The sequence below is a fragment of the Ischnura elegans genome, chromosome 2 (assembly GCF_921293095.1).
Source record: "Ischnura elegans chromosome 2, ioIscEleg1.1, whole genome shotgun sequence".
NCBI classification, from domain to species: domain Eukaryota; kingdom Metazoa; phylum Arthropoda; class Insecta; order Odonata; family Coenagrionidae; genus Ischnura; species Ischnura elegans.
This window is the reverse complement of record NC_060247.1, coordinates 42,125,343-42,145,699: the sequence shown is the minus strand read 5'-3', so window position 1 is coordinate 42,145,699 and position 20,357 is coordinate 42,125,343. Positions and strand designations below refer to the sequence as shown.

The window sequence follows — 20,357 nt, the reverse complement described above, 5'->3', positions numbered from 1 at the left end:
GGGGTTATGAAGTCCCCATAATTGTGTTTTTGATTGATGATAACCCTATTCGACCAATGAGTGTGGAAAATCAGCTGTTTCTCATTACCGTCGCCTGGGAAGTACGCAGTAAGAAGCATAGTTTACGATATGGTGGTCGTCATTGATAATTGAGTGATTTTACTGATATATAAGGAATAAAATCGTAGTGCGATGAATATTCATGCTACAACTTACAGTATTTATTTTAATAAAGGAGCACAAATAGAAGATAACGCGAAAACATTACGTTCAACATCATAAAAGCGAATTGAAAGCCCATTCCAGAGGCCGCTGTCTACAGCAGTGGTATCATGGTACCGGAACGCCTTTTCGGCACTTGCTAAGAAGTCGAATAACACTTTAATCAATTTTGGTACATCAAAATTTTTAGTATTTAAATTCGTGTCAAAAAATTTAAAATAAAATTTAAATAACATATTGTTTAAAAAACGTTCCGTGTAATATTTCGCTTGTAAAATAAGTTAAGGAAAGTGGGTTCCGGCACTGCTAATTTTGCTGTAACACCACTGGTCTCCTGATGATGTTGATCATAAGATGTTGTAAACGTTGTCATGTAAGGTCAGCATAAGAATACAAAAATGATTTCCTCTGCAATTTAATGATATATCAACACAACATTAATAATCTGCTCCTATCCGCCATAAACCAATGAAAACTTATTGATTTCGATCCGATCACCTGATGAAAACAAAATCCGTCATATTTGTATCTTAAGTAGTCTCTTTGGAACTTCACTCCTCTTCATCCGAACAGCATTTTAAGGTTTTCTTCTCACCAAAGAGAGTGTAGATCAAATATTGTTGTCAATAGATGATGTTGATGAGTTATAAACAAACCTTTTGTAAGTAGCCTTAAGGTATACTCTTGCACTGTCAAGAGATAGTCATGGTATCACCACACGAGCTATATGTATCTTTAAATAATAGCGTAATGTATTATTATTCGATGCTAGTCTTAAGCAGGTTCTCCTTCAAGGCTCCCTTAAATGACACTACATTTGTAATTGAAATGTGATTTGTTGTATAGAGTAATCATCATCAATTGGCACTCTACCCACTGGCAGTACACAAACTCAAAAGTCGTCTCTATCTCCTCTTGTCCAAGGCCTCCTCTCATGTACTCTCCAGTTATATGACGTATTTATAAATATAAAATAGTAAACGTATCTGAATGCTTATATTTTTATATCACATATTTTAAAACTATCGATTCAATTCAGTTAGAGCAATCTTATTGACAGTCACCGTAAAAACTGGCTTACAGTAAAGAATGGAGTAATTAAACTTATTATTAATTTATAATATTATTTTACCCAATTGGCTGGTTTATTGTAAACATCCAAATGACCTGATACCTTGGCTACACTATAAATGATGGAAATTTTGGTTCTTGCGTCAGTCCGTCGACAAAGGGAGCGCTTCCCTACCTGTAGAGGAGGATTGCAGTTCAGAAAATAAAACTGTTTCGATAGTTTGTGTCATTTACGCTTTGCGACCGCGTAGCAAAGGGGTGGCCGTAGTACAGTAGGTATGTCCCATTTCCTCGGGAATGCAGCGATCTCGCACGTGTTAAATATATCCCATAGGGTGTGCGGAGTGTGCATGCGTGCGAGATTGTGACCCACTTAGGCCAGCCAGGAAGGGTAGTCCCACCCGCCACCGCCACACACAACCCTTCAGATGAAGATGACGACGATGATTAGCACGGTCTTTACCTCTAGCCTTTAGCATGATACAAAATGGCCCCGTGAAGTATCTTCGCCGCCTTATCTCTCGTGGACAGACAGCGCCAGCCGTAGCTTGGGTGTAAAAAGTCTGTTCCAGATTACTTGGCGCTGCGGCGAAAGGCATTTCTGCAGTTGCGCTAAAATGTGTTCAAGTTGTTGGCGATTTCTTGCGAGCCAAGTCATATGTTTTCGCCTTTGCGAGGCAGTATGTAGTGGCATGTTTCCCGTTTTTTTCTCCCTTTTGGAGTTTTTTTTTCTTAGTTATAAAGTAGGGTATAAAGAGTGATATTTTATTAATTTTTCTGCAAACTTGTCTTCAACTAGATAAGGATACTGGATCAGTATATATCTCTGTTTCTTATGTTTTTCAATGGTGTGGGTAAAATTATCATGGTGTCAAATTTGAGAATAGATTATTCTTCTGTTTTCTTCACATAATTTTACTCTGAATCCATTTTTCTACGGTGAACTGTCTGTAAGATTGTGTGTAGGTACATATAAAAATCTTACAGACAGTTGAATGAATTAATAAATATATTTATTAATTATATTTATGGATATGTCAATTATTTATCGATACATCAATCGTATATAATATATTGTTTACTTTTTATTCAATTTGAAATTGAATAAAACTCAGTAGCTCGTGTACTTTTATCATGTTTCATTTTGATAGTGAGGGAAGTTTTATTCTCCTAATTGCAGATGGTGATCCGAGAAGCGACCCTTTCTTCAGTGGGAGGTGTATGCAGCCGAATTTAAGTCGGAAAGTTCCTCTTTGAGGATAGGATGCAAGGAGTTTGGGTTTCGGTTTCCTGCATTGGTAAGTTTCTCAATGTCTCTCGACGCTTGACTTTGGAGTTACACCCTCAAGGGCTCACATCTTACATGCTATCTCTGTTGAAAACGGCTCTGAACCGAAGTTTTACCCGAGATTTAGGGTGAGCCTGCAAACTTGAACCCATTAGCTGCATAAAAGGAACATTAAGTTAAGGAGCATCCTCGTGCTAGAACTCGAGGCTTGCTTTTTGCGCACACTTGCAAAAACGTCTTGTTTTGTCTGCAAAAAAAGCTAAGCGAAGTATATATATCCATTAATCGTCTTAATCATATCCTCTATCACTAGTTTGCTCTTCATGCCTTTTTTCTGAATTTGAGTCAATTTATTTGAGAGGGATGTTAAAATTTAGCGACTAAAATTCTGTAAAAATTAATTTGCAATTGAATTTAACATTTTATCCTTCCTTTTTCTATTTATGTAGAGATTGGACAGTTCTCTTAAACAATGCACTCACCTGAATGCTGTTATAGGCATAAGAAATTCGTTTTAGCAACCAGTTTCAATGGTTGAATTAACCTCACATTCTTGCCCTTTTTTATACGATTTGATTTTTTTATCTTGTGAAATAAATCGGATCTTTCACGTTATTTACCAGCTAACTTGCAATAATATATCCAAGGCACAATATAAGTTAATTGGTTTGTTTTACTCATATGAAATGAGATTTTTAAAGGGTAGAAGGACTGAGGAGGCATTCGAGATGTGGGTGTTGCGAAGAATGGAGAAGGTGAAGTGGACGGGGAGTGCTGGAACGATGAAGTGCTGGAGACGGTGGATGAGGAGAGGCAGTTTTTAGATGAGATACGGAGGAGACAGAAGGTATGGATAGAGCGAGTACTTAGCGGGGAGGGGATGTTGAAAACAGTGTTATAGGGTAGAATGTTAGGTAAACGAGAGAGAGGAAGAAAGAGAATAGGATTTTTAGATAGAATGAAAGGGAGTAGGCCTTACAGTGAATTGAAGAAGGCAGTGCTGTAAGGAAAGGGAGTCTCCTAGATCACTTCTTTAGTACTCCATGGAAACCTACCTCGATCGGTAAAATACTTAAATATTAATAAAAGGACTGAATGTTTCGAGCGTATAGTCGTTACTGTATTATGCTACTTTTTGTGCAATTTGACACTTGGAAATGACCGAACACTATCGCAATTTCCGTGGTGGGACTATTCATTGTGCTGTTTTTGACTTTATTCGCCAACTACCAACTCGTCCCTTTGCTTGCATAGGATTTTTTAATATTAGCAAAACGGATATTATGTTGTGTCTATATGACTATTTGCTCATATTTTTATCTATCGATGCTTTCATGTTTCCAGAGCCTTACTACGTTAGTGGTAAGATATTAAATCAAGTGCGTTTTACGCATGAACTCCTTACGCTAATGTTAGTTGCTGGTGTGAGTATTTGAACTGATACTATGAATTGTGTTTCATATTGTCTGACCTTTTTTGTCGCATGGAGCATTCCCGAAGTAATATTAATAATAATAATAAGTTTATTGTTCTAGGACCTTGTCCTATGCAACGTATCTCCTTTTACAAATAAGTCTCAGGAGTGAACAACAAAGCAAAAGTGAAAATACAATTTTACAGTATTAATGATATATAGTATTACAGTATTTTAATTACAATTATGTATTTCAAGTAAATAAGCAAACATTTTCATTTTGAATTGATTTACAGTGTTACAGTTAACAATGTCGTCCGGTATTTCATTCGATATGTATGAAATATGGTTTGGATAGTGGAGCAGATTTAAACAGTTTTAACCTTGGAGAACGAGTGTTGCATTAATGAAATTATATTTTGACCATCCTTTGTTGCCATGTTGGTTACTCTAATAATCGTGTACACACGGTATTCAGGATCAGAATCGTTTACAAATCCATATTTTGATGGGCTGGAACCTGGAGACGCGTGTTCCATTCATTCTATTACACGTGTATCAGTACACATCACATATCTCACAAAAGCGCTGTATGAGAGTCGATGAAATTATTTGAGAATAGTGTTGATTTATAAGTGAAGGTAGTAATAAAATTAAGAAAAAATATTCATGAATTAGAACGGTATTGTTGAATACAGTTATGGAATGAAAATATTTCAGCCTTGTTTGGTTTTGAGAACTTTTCTATCAATGGTGTTTGAAGTCTGGTAATTGATTCTCGCGTTTGAATGGAAATAAATCACTCGCGTAGTGTAGAGATGGAAAATACACCCAGTGTGCCGGGAAGGAAGAGGACTGACCAGGAGCCCGGCGACGGTCACAAAGGGGAAAAATATGTGGCCGGAATCCGTCCCTCTCATTCGCCATCACTAGGGTTAGCGAGTGGACATCCCCACTTGCCGCTGACCCACAAACACAAATAAGCTTACGGATCGTAAAGTTACGCGATGCGGACGCCAATCAAAAGTTACACGGTCAACTGGAGATGCAAAAAAAAAACATTTTGAACACATTCCAACTTTCCGGTGTTGTAACGTTGAATTTAGGGGCTTCAAACGCTTCAAAGAATAAACGAAGTACCAGCCACGGAGAAATACGAGAGAGAAAAAATATCGAAAGACTTCCCGGTCTTGATTTTTCTGAGAGTTGTTGTTAGGTCTCCTTTGTCACGTTCTGAAGTCCTTTTATGGACATTCTACCTCTGCTAAGTGTTTTGAAAATAAAATTTTTGTTCCAAACAGTCGTGCGCATTGTTAGGAAGTACTTTTCTCAAGCATATTATCACCCAGAGCCAGAGAATGTATTATGTGGAATATTCTATGAATATGCGTTTGGAAGTACTATTTTTCCTGCTTTGTTGAGCGGGGTACTGGCTATTTTATTTCGCCAACATATTTTGATTTTGGAAAATATTTTTATTTAGCAGTAACTAAATTGAACATGTTAAGGTACAAGAAAATACTCCTATGTAATGGTATGCTGGCGTCAATTGTTATTGATCAAATGCTAATATTATCACCCAAAGCTAGAGAAAGTATAATTATATATATAATTCAACGGATATGTGTTTCAATTAACAGTTTTTCTTGCTTTGTTGACCTAAGTACCTACTGGCCATTTTCGTTTGCAAAACTTATTTTGACTTCGGAAAATGTTTTAATTCGGCAGTAATAGAAAATGTCATGTAAAGGTGCAAGCAATTCTATTCTATGATGGCGTGCTTTTGTCATTTTTTCACTGAGTACGTATTTTTATGATCTTGCATTCACCATAATTTCTTGCGGTTTTAGGTTTCGCCTCTGTAAAAGGGAGGTTTAGGAGTATGATGGGGAGGAGTTTTCTCGACCATACGTGGAATCGAAACCTCGCAAGTTTTCGCTCCTTATATATATCAGAACAGAAGGTGCGAATTCATTCGTATTTATTTATTATTTATATAATAGGATTAAAGTTTCCCAAGCGTGAATTGCTCCAATCATGACCGTAATTCCTATTCACTGTGACATCATTTGTAATTTTCATCTTTTCAATTTTTTCACTTCTCATTTTAGTCCTGCCATTTCTTGCATTGCATTGCTGATTATTCCTTTCATGCGACCGGAAAAGTTTTGAAGCCGCGATATTGTCCCAGTTTTTTCCTGGCTGTAGGCCCGTCCACATAGTAATCAATTTCATGAGTGTTTGAATGAAGCGAATAAACTCTTTGCTCTGGCTTGAGTCATGTATTTTCCGTAGCGATGGGAATTTTTTTGCAATAATGCAGTGCTTCGTTGTATGCAGAAGTTAGTTATTTTTTTACACTTCCCCGTTCTCGTTGAAGTTCGCTGTTGTTGAGATCCCATGAAAACTCATTTAGTCTGCATATTTTTTCTGCATGAGAGACTTTGATTCCGTATCAGTTGCTCTAGTTTCCTATACGCAATTAGCGGTTCTTTATTCAAGAGAATATTTGATTGGGAAGGAAACGAAATAATTGTAATGTCTGGCTAATTTTTTTATCATTCGATGCTTGGCAATATGGCCCTTAAATAAGTGACGTGAATCATTGAAAATAACGAAATTACGGACTTCAAATAATTTACGCCATAATCTCATAAATGCATCGTGTTTATCTAGAAATTGCATTTGCTTCCATGCGTTTTCATCGTTGTAATGTTACCCAGCTATCAAGGGTCTTAATTAGGTGTCACTCAGATATGAGGATAGTGATATATTTAATTCAAATGGGTCCTAAAAAAATACTTCCGAAATAATTTTATATTCAAATCGTTAATAATGTTGTTGGCGTAACTTTTTACATTGTTTATAGTTTTTTTTATGTTCAAGTGTGTTCTACTGAATCAAATATCCAACTCCCACCCACACTGAGAACCAGGTTTCACTACTGTACTCTCGTATGAAAAATATTACTCACGACCAATGGAACCAGTGTTTTTCTCTTTAATCATCTTGGAAATTCATGTGTATAAAAACTGCATTGTCGATGAAATCATAGAAGATCTATTGAACAATATTTTGTTTGAAACGATTTTCAAAATATATTAATAAGTGTTGTTCATTTCCCATTTAACTTAATTCCTAATACTCGCTTTTTCAAATGTAGCTCAGCGGTACTGAATTTTCGCAGATGATCACGATGCGCTATTCAGATAAAATATTTATTTACGCCATTGTAATAAAGATTACTCAGATGGGAATTCTGAAAAGTCTGCAGACGTGGTTGGTAGTCTATATTACAGTTGTGAAATTTAACATTCTTTTATGAATATTATCCATTGTCTCGTTAAATTACTTGTTCCTTCGCTTCTTCCACGAAACGATTGCCTGAAGCTGTTAGATTTGAGATAAAAATTGATGAACTGAACGCTTCATCGCGGCTCGTAAAAATTCTTTGTGTCTGAGTAATCGTCTTTTACTTAATCTTTCTCCGTGCGTACCCTTCTTCTAACGCATTGAGTCAGTGTCGAGGGAATAAAACAGAGACTGCCTCAGTACGACCCTTAAAAGCTTGGATAATGTCGCTACTAAGCCACATGTTGCCATTGTTATCGATTTTCAAGCGTGATGTTCAACGCGATCCAGCGATCACCTTAGTCTCATTACTTTCTATTGTATTTGCTATCGCGAGGAGTGGCATTAGTGATTTATAAATTTTATTGACCATATCACGTAATGGTATGGTATTTGTAGGTGACGACCGACAGCTGAGGTAATTTGTGCCATGAGTGAAGGTTAGGGAGGGAAGAGTGGAGAAAAACACTGAGTCGGCATTAGCCTGCACTTAACGAAAGGCGCCAAGGGGATCACCGCTTAACGTCCCATCCGACGGGTGGAGTGTTGCACTCGATGTGTGCCCACCACTAAGCACTCAAGTAGGGATCGGGCAGCTTATGTAAAATCTCTGCCACTACCGGGATTTGAACCAGGACATCTGAATGGAAGAAAAAATCTGAAAATATCACTCTAGCCGCCTTATCAACCCGATCTCCTTGATCATAGCATCAATAATGTAAATTTCTGTTAACAGCCCTAATTAAAACTCATATCCAACCCGAGGTTCGGATCACTCTGTCGTCAGCGACACGAATCGTTGCGGTTGAAAAATACATTTAAATGAGCAGTGGGAGACAGCTTATTTTGTGACCGACTAGAGAATCTTGTAATGTTCGTGGTCAGGATTTTCGTAGGCGACTGGGCGTTCACGGAATAGGCGGAGTTTTGGGGGGGGGACAGGAACAGCCTGCCTTCCACTAGAATGTTAATCTTTGTAAAAAAGATCGGAACCTTTAAATTCAAGTACAATGAAAATAAAAATATCGTGAGTTTAAATTAATTTTAGTTTTAAATTATACTTAAATTGCTGTTTCCCGAGGCAGTTTCTTCGCGAGGGCTCCAGGGAGCCCACATTTTCACTCCCCCCCCAGCATAAAACTCTGTAAACTTCGCCCATGGCTCTCGGTCGCTATAGCCGCGTGATCATAGTAGATCTCGCACCGATATTTCGCGCCCACTCCCCCTTGTCCCTTGACGCATCGCATTTCTTTTCTTTCGTCCCTCCCATCTTCATACGGTCCGGCCAATTAATCGCCACCGCGCGTAAGTCACGGGCCCCGCGCGTCGAAGTGGGCGCGTGGGCGAAATCATTGCCGCCGCTGGCTGCCCAATCACGATGTAGCGGCGGCCGCGGTGTTGCTGACCCTTTGCGGAGTCGCCCACCCGGACAGCACTAATCTGCCGGGAGCGCGCGTGCAATTTCGGTGCGACTTGGCAACGTGGTAGGGAGGGCTACTCTCCTGCTGCACCAGCCGCCACACACGCTCCCTCTTCCTCTGCGTCCTCCCTCAATCCATTCGGTGAGGCGAAGGCCACAACAGCAGTTTATATGCCTCCTCCCCCCCTCCTCTCCACCCGCTCCCTCTGTCGCAAACTCGCATTAATGTGTACGGGAGTAGGAGGATCACAGTAAGCTTGCTCCGTCCTGCGCTTCCAACCGCGTTCACCGTCTTGTCTTTTCTTCAATCAAATAAAATCCGAAGATCCAAGCGTGATGAAGTGGAATTTTTCCATGTATTGAAAGAAACACTCGCAGCTTTCCACGATAGTAAAATTTAAATGCCGGCCTCAGTGGCGCCGTGGTAACGTCCGCGATAGAAAAGCCAGAGGTCGCGGGTTCGAATCCCACCTGGGTGGGTATACCTCCATCCAGGGAATGGATGTACGTGATTATCAAATAAGTTAATAGTAAGAGAGGACTATATAGTCCTAAATTCGCTTGAAATAAAGACGAATTTATCATTATGAAATGTATTCCGACCTTGTTTTCAATGTTACTACGTCATCTTTAAGGTAGAAATTAGTTCCAATTTTGTACCATTCAGGATGATAGAAATTGGTTCCATTTTTTGCCTTGTAGATGACGTAGTAAAATCGAAACCTAGGTCGGAATAAATTTAATAATATTGGAGGGTTGACAGTGTTCATTTCAGTATTTACTTCAATCCTCCCAATCGAATCGAGCATGGTCCACATCCACTCATGTTATCAGCATCACAAACTAGTTCTCTGCCCTCTGGCAGGTCCCAAACACCGAAGTCGTCTCCACCTCCTCCTGTCCAAGGCCTCCTGGGAAATAATTAGATCGCTGCATTTAGTAGTTACTCATATTCGTTGTGCAGTATTTGGTGGAGGGCTTACTTTTCTGCAGTTAACTTTATGCAGGAAATATATCCTGACGTAACTGCGTGTAAGGGTTGTATATTTATGTTGAAACTAACGCCGGCACTGCTCCTGAAAGTGTTAATTAGGCTTCATCTTTCCTTCAATAAAATTAAATCCGAAGATGCAAGCGTGATGGGTTGAAACATTTCCGTTTTGAAATAAACACTTGCAACTTTCCACGATTATGAAATTTATTCCGACTAAGATTTCGATCTTACTACATCATCTACGAGGTATGAAATGGTTCCAATTTTGTACCTTGAAGATCATGTAATAAAATAGAAACTTAAGTTGGAATAAATTCTAAAATCGTTGAAATTTGCAAGTGTTTATTTACTTATATTCTTCAACACCCCCCTATCGATTCTAGCATAAACTCCATCCACTCATGTTTAGGAGTGTAAATCAGGCTAAATAAGGGGGAATTATATCATGTGATAAAAATGAATTTGACTAGCTATTTGCCACAAATAATTTTATCTCACGACCGGTTTTTTATGCATTTTTATTACCTTCAATAACTGAAGATAAAACAAAATGCTCTTGTATATAAATAATTTTCAGGTGTACTGCTGAATGAACTTAAAACGCTCAAATGTTCAAGAAATAATCGGGATCCCAATGAGATCAAAAAGAGCAATTCTCGTTCAGTACCTCGACGACGTTCCCAGCCGAAGGTAAGAAACTTTTAGCGTTTAAAGCTGATTCCACGCAGCAGTAAAGGCACCAGGAAATAGTTTATACTAGAGCATCCAATTGCTGCGTAAATCTAAAAACAGAAAACAAAAAAATACATGGAAACCTGAAGGTAATACAAATAATATTGCACATATGATATCGTTTCAGGCTTGGCGTGGTGGAAATGCGATGTATCCTTGATAAAATATTAATAGCAAATGGCAATTTCTACACTTTTACTCTTAAGTCGAAAATTTCACAAGAGTGGTGAAGCCAGGGTCGGAAGTGGAGTTACATGTTAAAGTGTGGAAATTTCCATTTGTTGTTCACATTTTATCTTGGAAATTATGTTGAAACCGGTCGTGAGATAACACCGTTTGTGGAAATTTTCCATTTTAATTTATTTTATGAACTACATTCACTGAATAAATAGATCATTAGTATCAGTAGCAGTTACTCACATGCGTAAAGAAGTATTTGGTGGCAGACGTACTTTTCTGCAGTTAATATTATTCAGGAAATTAGCCCTTACGTTTCTTCGTTGAAGGAAACACAGGCACTGCTCCAACCAAATTAAATTAAACCTAACGCGGGTTTCGGCAATTCATCTAGAAAATATCTTTGGCAACTGAAGCCTAGAAAATGGCATTATTTGTTACGACATGAATGCATTTTATGCTTGCATACCGCCTTGCGATTTTGTCTGCCGGTCGAAGGGGGGGTCAAGTAGTCAGTCGGAAATAAAATACAACAACATTGTACTAGAAGACAAAAGAACGCACAAACATCTTCTAGCTTACTCACTCACCTCGCAATTGGCCCAAGGAACAAATAGTTCGTTGGTCTCAATCACGCGCACAATTAGGTTTCAGAAGTTCTCAAGGTCTCGGAGAATTCTTTTACTTCAAAAGATACTCAGTATACTAATTTTTGCCGAACGTCGCGTCCTCCCTCAGTCCATTTGGCGAGATGAAGGCCACGGCAGCAGCTATAGGCATTTTCTTATCTCTTAAAATCTCCCTGTCACAGACGCGTATTATGCGTGACAGGAGGATCACAATCACCTTGCTCTTTCCTGCTCCTGCCGGTATTCACTTTCTGTCTTTTATTCCATCCCTTAACTAATTGAATATAATATGCGTCATCACAATGGGATCGTGCGCCAAATTTTTATTTTGACGAATGTGAAAAAATTTGAATGACTTTTGAATGAAATTTGACTGAATATGACTGAATACTTGTTCTTTGCTTTAACTTTGTTCTTTTATTCCAGGGTTTCTGACTGTTTATCATAAATTCTGCATCTACAATTTATAATGTATATTTGCGATTTATCATATTGATGACTTCAGCCTTAGCTTCGTGAAATGCTTGTTGAATAAAATAAATAGATACACTCGAAAATATTCCTCACTTAAATTTTTTCCCGACCTGTTTCAACGATGCCGTTCAATTCTCAAGGAACTTGGTAACCTGCAATTTATAGCATAGGAGTAGTCTTATTTATTGTAGGGAATATGGAGGAGAGTCACGGAACGAGATCGAAAGGACAAGAATTTTGGCTATGCAAGAAATATAGGCCAAATTAGATATGGCTGCTTGGTGCTAAAATTTTGCTATCAGTAATATAATGAAAATGTTTTTATTATAATTTACGACCGTAGTGTAGTTACAACGTTGTGTGATAGTATTTTGAGCTCAATATATTGTATTTCCCATTCTGCAATTTGTATCTTTTCCTCAAGAATTTTATGCTCGCAATTTATTTGTAAAAATGTCATCGCGTCAGTAAGGAAGTCCCTAATTATCGACTATAGCCACAGAGTAAGGGTAATGCAATAATTGAGAGGGTGACGGCGCGCCGTGGCGCGGTAATAAACGTGGGCGGAGTTTTTAGCGTTATTTTTTCGTTTGATTATTTTATGAGCAAGTTATTTATCCATTACTTATATTTATTTATTAAGTTATTAATACATGAGGAAAAAAATTAAACTTTACTGTTGCGTGTAATTTAAGATATTTGTCAAATGGCAGAATTTAGTCTGAATTCTGATGATTCAGCAATTGTTTTCAATATGAGGACATGTCAAGAGGATTGGGAACAGGAACCTCCCATTTCATAGGCAAAATATGATGATAAATATAACACTTTATATCGTCCCTTTTCTTTGTGAGGAATGCAAAATTCGTTGACTATATCGCAAATTTTGACTCACCTGCCTAGTTGGTCTGCTGTAAAAAATTTTCGTTGCCAATTTTAAACCCAAGGTTATTTTAAAATGCTACGTTATATTTCGCGTGGATCACGTGTCCGTACGGTAAAACCGCAGATGGGGAGGCGCATATTCTCTTGTCGGTAGAATGCAGTCACCGGCGTGAAAATTGTCTGTTCCTAGTTTATCGCGTTGAGCCAGGTGTCCGTGTAAATTTTACACCAGGAAAAAAATACGAAATGGCCTTCCGGAGGAAAATTTACAAAAATGGAAAAATTCCCCTTCTTTGTAATGGGTCATTGAACTTGGGGTCTCTGACCTCTGAGGATAAGCTTCATAACTCTGTTATCGTCTCAACATTCACTTTATGCAAGGAATAGACTGGGAGTCTGTATATTTTCATGATGGAAAACTTTAAGGCAGTCAATCGAGTGCTATGTGCTGTGTATTTTCAATAAAAATATGTTCATAGAATAATTTCGGAGAATACGTGTAGAATTCGTAAATGTGGAAGAGGGAGAAATAATCCTCAGTCAGATTAATAAGAAATGTGTGTACTATTTATAAGTCAGCTACTCAATCAAGGGATATATTACCATATATTTTCAGTAAAAATATCTCCATTATGTATTTTCTGAGATAGTGTAGAATTCGTGATTGTGGAAGAGGAAAAAATTATATTCAGTCAGATGAAGAATAAATGAGTGTACAATTTTTAACTCAGCCAGTTAACCAAGTGCTACATTTTTTCGATAAAAATATCTCCATGGTACCTAGATTTTCTGAAAATAAGTGTAGAATTCGTGTTTGTGGAAGAAGAAAAAATAATCTTCAGTCAGATGGGGAAGAAATAAATGTACTATCCAGACCTGGAATTTTTCACTAATGCCGACCTATCCTCAATTTTTTCCCTCGTCGACGAACATTTTCCCAGTTATTAAAAGCATATTTTACATTATGTACACTACTGCTTAATGTTTTTTCTGTTCGAATAAGAATTTTCTCCAAGCTATTTATTTGAAGAATACGGGTAACGAACTTCACACATAATATACCTACAAATCGTGGATACTACATGCTTTTATGAAGGTTGACGTATACAATGTGTATAAATCCTATTCATACGATTTTATAGACGTACTTTTCTTACAGGGTTTTCCTATTTCCTCCTCCGAGCAATGGGCCTTGGAAAAATTGCTTATTCATTTTTTCAATATCACCTTTAGCTGTGGCTGGCAGTCACAGGTCATTATTACTCATCTGATGGGATGTGGTTAATTTATTATGGTTAATATATTCTAGCAATCGGTGCTTGAAATTTAGGTTATAAACTTATGAATATCTCTAGAATTTGTGCTGCAGTTCAGATTGTGAAATAACCTATTGTAATTCTTTGAGATCAGTTATTTATAAAATTGCTCAAAAAACCAGTGGGTCCTTACATTGAATATAAAACTTATAATCTGGCATTTTAACAATTATGATCTGTAAAAAACAAAAAAAGTATAAAAAATAAAGATTCTGGAGAAGATTGCTTTTGGAAGCTGCCTCAATGTTTATCTGAAGGGCATTGATAGATTCCAGGGAAGGGTAGGTATTCAAAATGGTGCAGAACAAGGTAGGGAGTTAAAAATTGATCTCTGAGAGAGAGAAATGAGGAATTTAGATTGCTGTGGTAAGAAGTATTACGAAAGGCGCGCGCGCGGCCACCAAGAGAAACATGTGGGGCCAAACCCCACTTTGAGTGGACTTAAGTCCAAAAATGAAAGTTTGAAATGAGGTTTTTTAAATATTAGGTTGGGTAATTGGATGTTCGAACTCCATAACGGCGTATTTCACTGGTTGGTAAGTATTCACGTGCACGTAGATATGAGTATCAAAGTGAGAGAAACACAAAGCATTGGTCCCGTAGAAGCAGACGCCTAATTGGACGGTCGATTTTAAACTATGATTACAGTACACTGGTCCTCTTGAATTTTGTTTTTTTAACTTTCAATCGATTGGAAAATATAAATTTGCTTTTAATATTTATATTTTGGGGAAAATGGCGTTGGAGAAATCAATTATCGTGAATGGAGCGTTGATTTTTCACAATGAAAAGGTTTGTTTAATTAGAGAAAAGCTATATAATCGAACGGAACGTATCGTGATTTTTAGATGTATTATTCATTGGAGAATGAGCTAAATAATGTAAAAGAAATCAGCTGCCATCGAGTTACATAAAGAGTTTTACGAAAAAAGATTAGCTATGCATGACAAGTCGAAAGGGCCGCTATGGCCGCATAGCAACGGAAAACTATAATATAAACAGTGTCCATTAAGATATTATTATTTTGTAATAAATCAAATTTGCATGCATATTCTATTTTGTATTCTCATAAATACAATTGGTGAAGTTTTCTACACAAGGGCTGAGATTTTTGAAATGTAGAGAGGCCATTCCCGAGGCTCCAACCCTGTCGTGCAAGAAGTGCTCGAAAAGGTTATTTGCGTTCAATTGAGTTGCAGGAACTTATTCGATTCCATGCCAATTTACTAGTGTTTCACTCTCTACGCGCAACACACCATATTTTATTGTATTTTATTTTGAAAGTTAAAACCACCTATTCAATATAGTATTTTATTTCTTTGAGTATTGGAAAATGGTACATGCCAATTAATAGCAAATCTTTATTTTTCTGTTAAACATGAAAGGCTATTTTAAAAGATATTGCGAAAATTTTATATCAGATTTTTTCCGACCACTAGAAATATTGACGTGTTTTTTTTTGCATTATTAGTTCCAATTTTTATATCTAATCTATTTTATAACAAATCAATTTACTTTTAAAATTCTAAAAGTAAAAAAAATTAAAAAATCTAAAATAAGATTGGATTTCGTTAAAGCGGTCTCTAAAACATACATATGAATATTTTAGGGTTGTTAGTAAAAGTTTTGGACTTTTTCTGTCCAAAGTGGGGTTTGGCCCCACTGTGGCGCGGTGGGAATGTGAAGTGAAAAGAATGGGAGTATTTCAGAGGATCGGTACTTTTTTATTTCAGGGGGGTACGAATGGTCCGGACCCCCCCCCCCCCCCCGAAATATAAAAACATAATTCTTTTCCTTCGTAAAAGAAAAAAAAAATATTGAAAAATCATGAATTTCCAAAATATTTCTTCAACGAATGAAATTTTTTCGATTATGAAAAGTGTTAAAATTAGTTTTAAAGTTAAAATTAGTTTAAAAACCACCTACTTTGCACCCTGTTTTTCAAAAACTTTCCCCCCTGGTTTTGGACCCTCAGAATGAAATTCGTGGCTGCGCCACTGAAGGCAGGCAATCTCATCTCTTTTTCCCGGTTCTTAAAGACTTGGATAATAATTCTGCAATATGTAATAAGGATGGTTGGAGTTAGTATCGTACGTAGTTTTAATCTTTTACTGTAAGTACTTCTTACTGTCATCTTTTATTATAACAACATGCTCAATAGAAGGTTTAAGTATGTTTTCATGGTGCATAGATATCACCAAGTCTAACAAGCTCATTACCGAAAGTTATTTTCGCCAGATGAATGCATTACTCAGAAGCGTAGGTCTCCTTTCCTGAGTACGTCGCTGCGTCAACCGCCCTCTTTCTTCCTTTTAGTCTGTCTGCCTCAGGCGGCTCCTCCCGCTTTCGTGGTAATAAGCAACCCTTTTCAGTGAAGTGCCGTCCTGCCAGTGAGAGTGGTACAATACATGAGGGGATGTAGTTGGGGGCTGGCAAATTAATGTATGGTTGGCGTGGGAGTAGCATGTATATTCTCTGCTTAACTCAACAGCGTACGTGTTCATCTTGTTTTATCCTCAACAGTTGGTATACGTGTGGCAAAACGTGGGGGAACAGTGTTCAAGCAATTCAATTTAAAAATAAAAGGTGATGTATATTTCAGCTTATATGCAGTACTACCTGGATTAAATATTTGTTGCCATGCGAGCTGAGTCTTGAGCGTATAGCAAAAGATAATATGAAACATGTTGTGTTTATGAAAACTGGAGGGAAATGATTAATTAATCATTGGAAGTGTTTCGGTATAGCTTAATTCTTGTTTTGGTTATTAAGTGTTCGTGCAAAAAATAATTTTTTCACGCGTAAAGCTTTGTTTGCGTAAATTTATGAGGCTGTCAGCATTATTGAAACGCTTCCATAGAAACTGGATTTACACCGTCAAATTACCGACAATCCTTGTTTATCCTTTTAACACTCCTACCAAAAATTGAGATATTTTTTCTGACAATGACTTAGGTTTTCAGAGACCCTGGCTGGGTTTCATGTTATCATAAACTCTTCTTTACTTTATGTGGCTATTGCATCACTTATTGCTTCACTTCCATTAGAAACATAGCGCCAAACTTACATTCCTTGTTATTTATGTCTGTAGATATTTTTAGGTTTTTACACTTACACGAAAAATTGAGCTTTTTTCTAAAAATTTCTCAGGTTTACATGGACACTGGCTGGGATTCATATTATCATAAAATGAATTTTCATGTCAATAATTATTTCCCAATTAGTTGTAATTTAAACAAATTTCCTTCCTTCATTGGTCCGGGCAGGTCCTAGATGCTTGGAAAGTTGGCCGTAGCCGTAACTATTCCGTAATTTGCATTCCAATTGCATCGCCCCACGGATGAAATTCCTCTTCGTTTGTAAAGGTAGTTGCATGTCCAGCACGATTGAGGTGCTTTTTTGGTTCTTAAGGTTCTTATATTAGGTACTTGTAGTGAAGTGAACGCCAAATTTCACGCTGGATCGTGAAGAGAAAAATGTTTGGTTTTAGTAGATTCCAAGGCATCATTTGAACCACGCTAATATGATTTCTGTGTAGCTGTTATCAGAGAGCTAGTTTTTCTTCATAGTCAATGAGGTTTAATTGAAACAGAAATGCAAATACATACGCTTCATACCTTCGAAATGTCCCGAACTAGCACCGCTCAGTACTAAATGTCGAGATGATATATTTTCATGCTACTTATTGCCTTAAATAACACTTTTTTCTTGCATTTTACTGCAAATGATATTTTTATAGCATCATTCCACCCAACTCCCTTCCTCGACTAAATTAGGTTCTGAACGCGGAATAATCTTTTCTACGAAATGTTGGGATAACAAGAATTTTGGAAAATCAAATGAAAGCAATATCACGATTCCATTCCATAATTTTGGTAGCTCACCATCCTATCCTTTCATGAAGGCATCTCAGGAATGATGACCTGCCGTAATTTTTCGCACATTAATTATTCTCACTGGCTTAAACGCATCTCTATGATTTTCAAGAAGACTCTCAATCTTTCTGTGAGTATTTATATCAAAAACCCGTCGCTGGCGAGTGATTACTTTTCATCATGGTTTTACCATCATCAACCTCCATCGCCGGGCTCTTTTGTTAGTGAAACGCAAAATTATCTCCTTCGTTTTTAGCAGAAGTGTCAAAATTCAAGTGTAGCGATGTCAAAAGTAAGGCGACCTTATCATAATATACTTTGTGAGGGTTGTCGTAGGCATTAGAATTTTTAAGTTTGAACTTTCTATTTTTTGTTAGTTAACTATTTTTATAGTTTTCTCGTGGATATGAAGATTCGTCCGTCACTTCTACGAATAGCTGAGGGTTACTACTGCAAAATTAGCCCGAAGATGAGCTGATTCATAGCCGGTGACCTAGGTCTTCACTATTCAAATGTAGAATTGTAAGGAATTATTTTCAATGTCGTCCTATTGTTGGACGGAATATATTTAGATTTCCAAGATTTTTTAAAAATATTCGTAATGAGGAAAACAATTCAAAGATTCCTTCCATGGTAGCATGGCATACTCGAAAAAAATAGAATTTGAAAAATTATTTTCCACATCGTGGGTGTTACAAAGCTTGCCGGAATTTTTAAAATCCTGGGATGAAATGTCACATTTCTAACACTTCTTGTTGGATGAAAAAATCTCAAGCTTCGAAAGTCGTGTGTTTTTCCCCATAGTCGTGTGTGTTTTTCACTCATTTTTTACTCTTTCCCGCAGAGCTCGTTGTTGTATACTGCACGGGCTGATATTTTTCCGTCAACAGCAAAATTTTCCACTGCAGCCCATGGAAAATCTTTGTGAAAACCAGGACAACTAATTTTTATAATTTTTTCCGCTGTTATTTTAGTGGAGAAAACCTTTTCTAAAATACTTACGTAATAAAGAAGCAAGCTGTAACCTGTAATTTTTCTCCCTATTTTCAAATTAACCGTAAGTTGGAACCTAATTTTCAAGCGTCATATCCTTGTTGCAAAGCTCTCTCAAATGAGGTCGTCGAGGTCAATCACAAAGTTTATTGTCAGACTTACAACGTTTTTATTTTGTGTGAATATGCTTCGCCTTGCCTACTTTTCTTGGGAAGAAAAATTTGGTAACCAAGTCTTCCAGGCATTCATATTCCGCGAAAACATTTATAATATTTTTTTAAATAGTAAGTTGTCGAGTAAACTGAAAAAATCTCAAGTTTTCGTGACACCAGGGTCGCCATTTATGTAGGAATTTCAGAAATTTACTGGGTGATGTTTTTATTTTATTTCACATTTTCTTTCCGCTTCCCGGAAAAAACATTTTAGAAGACGAAAAAATATTTACACAAGACAAGCTTTTACAAGCATGTCTTTTGTTTTTTTTTTCTCATCCTGGGTCCCTTCTCTTTTTCAACTTGTCTCCTTGACTCTTTGGCGCATCAAACGTGGACTTCAGTCCTTTTTTCCTCTTCGCCCCGAGACTGGCTTGAGTGAAAAAGTCACTCCTTTTAGACGACGGGGGATGGCATCAAGTCCGCGGTGTGCCGGCGCTGTGAACAAATTAGGGGGGCGCTGGAGGACGACTAGTGTGTTGCGGAGATGCTGCTTCCCCATGCACCAATGTATCGAACCGATCGATGTTTTTGTCGATACATCGAAAGAGAGGAGAAGAGAATAGATGGCGCATTGAATCGCTATTTTAAAAGCTGCACTTTTTTTTTGAACGGCTCTTCAGCTACCAATAGTGAACATGTATTACTTTGCCTCCGAATAAATTGGAGATCAATTTTTAAAAATTGGAATAAATGAACCGTTTCTTTTAATCAAAATTTTGTGTGACATCGGTAAAATATGTCGCTGTAACATTTTCTAAATGGGGTCATGACCAAGTAATTTTTAGATACTGGATGGACGAATGAATTCGATGATTGGAGAAAAAAAACTATTCATGCCAAATTTCTTCACTAGTGGATTTGTGCCGCTCTGTAAATTTTGGCTTCCATTATACAGATCAGATCATATAAATAAAATAAGAGAGATAGATTGTAGAACAGACAGGTTCTGAATGTCTTTTTTCGCGATCAATAAGAGATTATAACGGCAGCGATAGAACTCATAAATAGATTGCATGACTTGTAGTGTAGCCTACTAACCTATGTAAAACTTAATGAATGTTTCTTAATTTTATTATTATTTCTAACAGCATATGGTAGTATAATTTGTTAGTATGCGTGACGTTTTTTGGACCGTGTGGTGTGCATGTGGGAGTCCAATTGCATGCTGGTGGTTGGTCACCCCCTGCCAAACACCCTAGAGGTGGAATTGATTGTTTGAGGCGTAACTTGGTGAAAGCCATTCATAATTAACATTAAAAAGAAGAACTTTGTGCTTTCACATTAATATTTATTCACGACCA

The 20,357-nt window shown here is 37.2% G+C and overlaps 1 protein-coding gene across 1 annotated transcript in view; it reads left to right on the top strand.

The window, feature by feature from the left end:
• Positions 1 to 20,357, top strand: part of LOC124174217 (serine/arginine repetitive matrix protein 2-like) — a gene marked incomplete at its 3' end in the record, with an annotated part of 218,332 nt that overhangs the window by 97,257 nt on the left and 100,718 nt on the right. The window contains exon 2 of the mRNA XM_046553312.1: positions 2,474 to 2,591. The remainder of the gene's footprint in view (positions 1 to 2,473; positions 2,592 to 20,357) is intronic.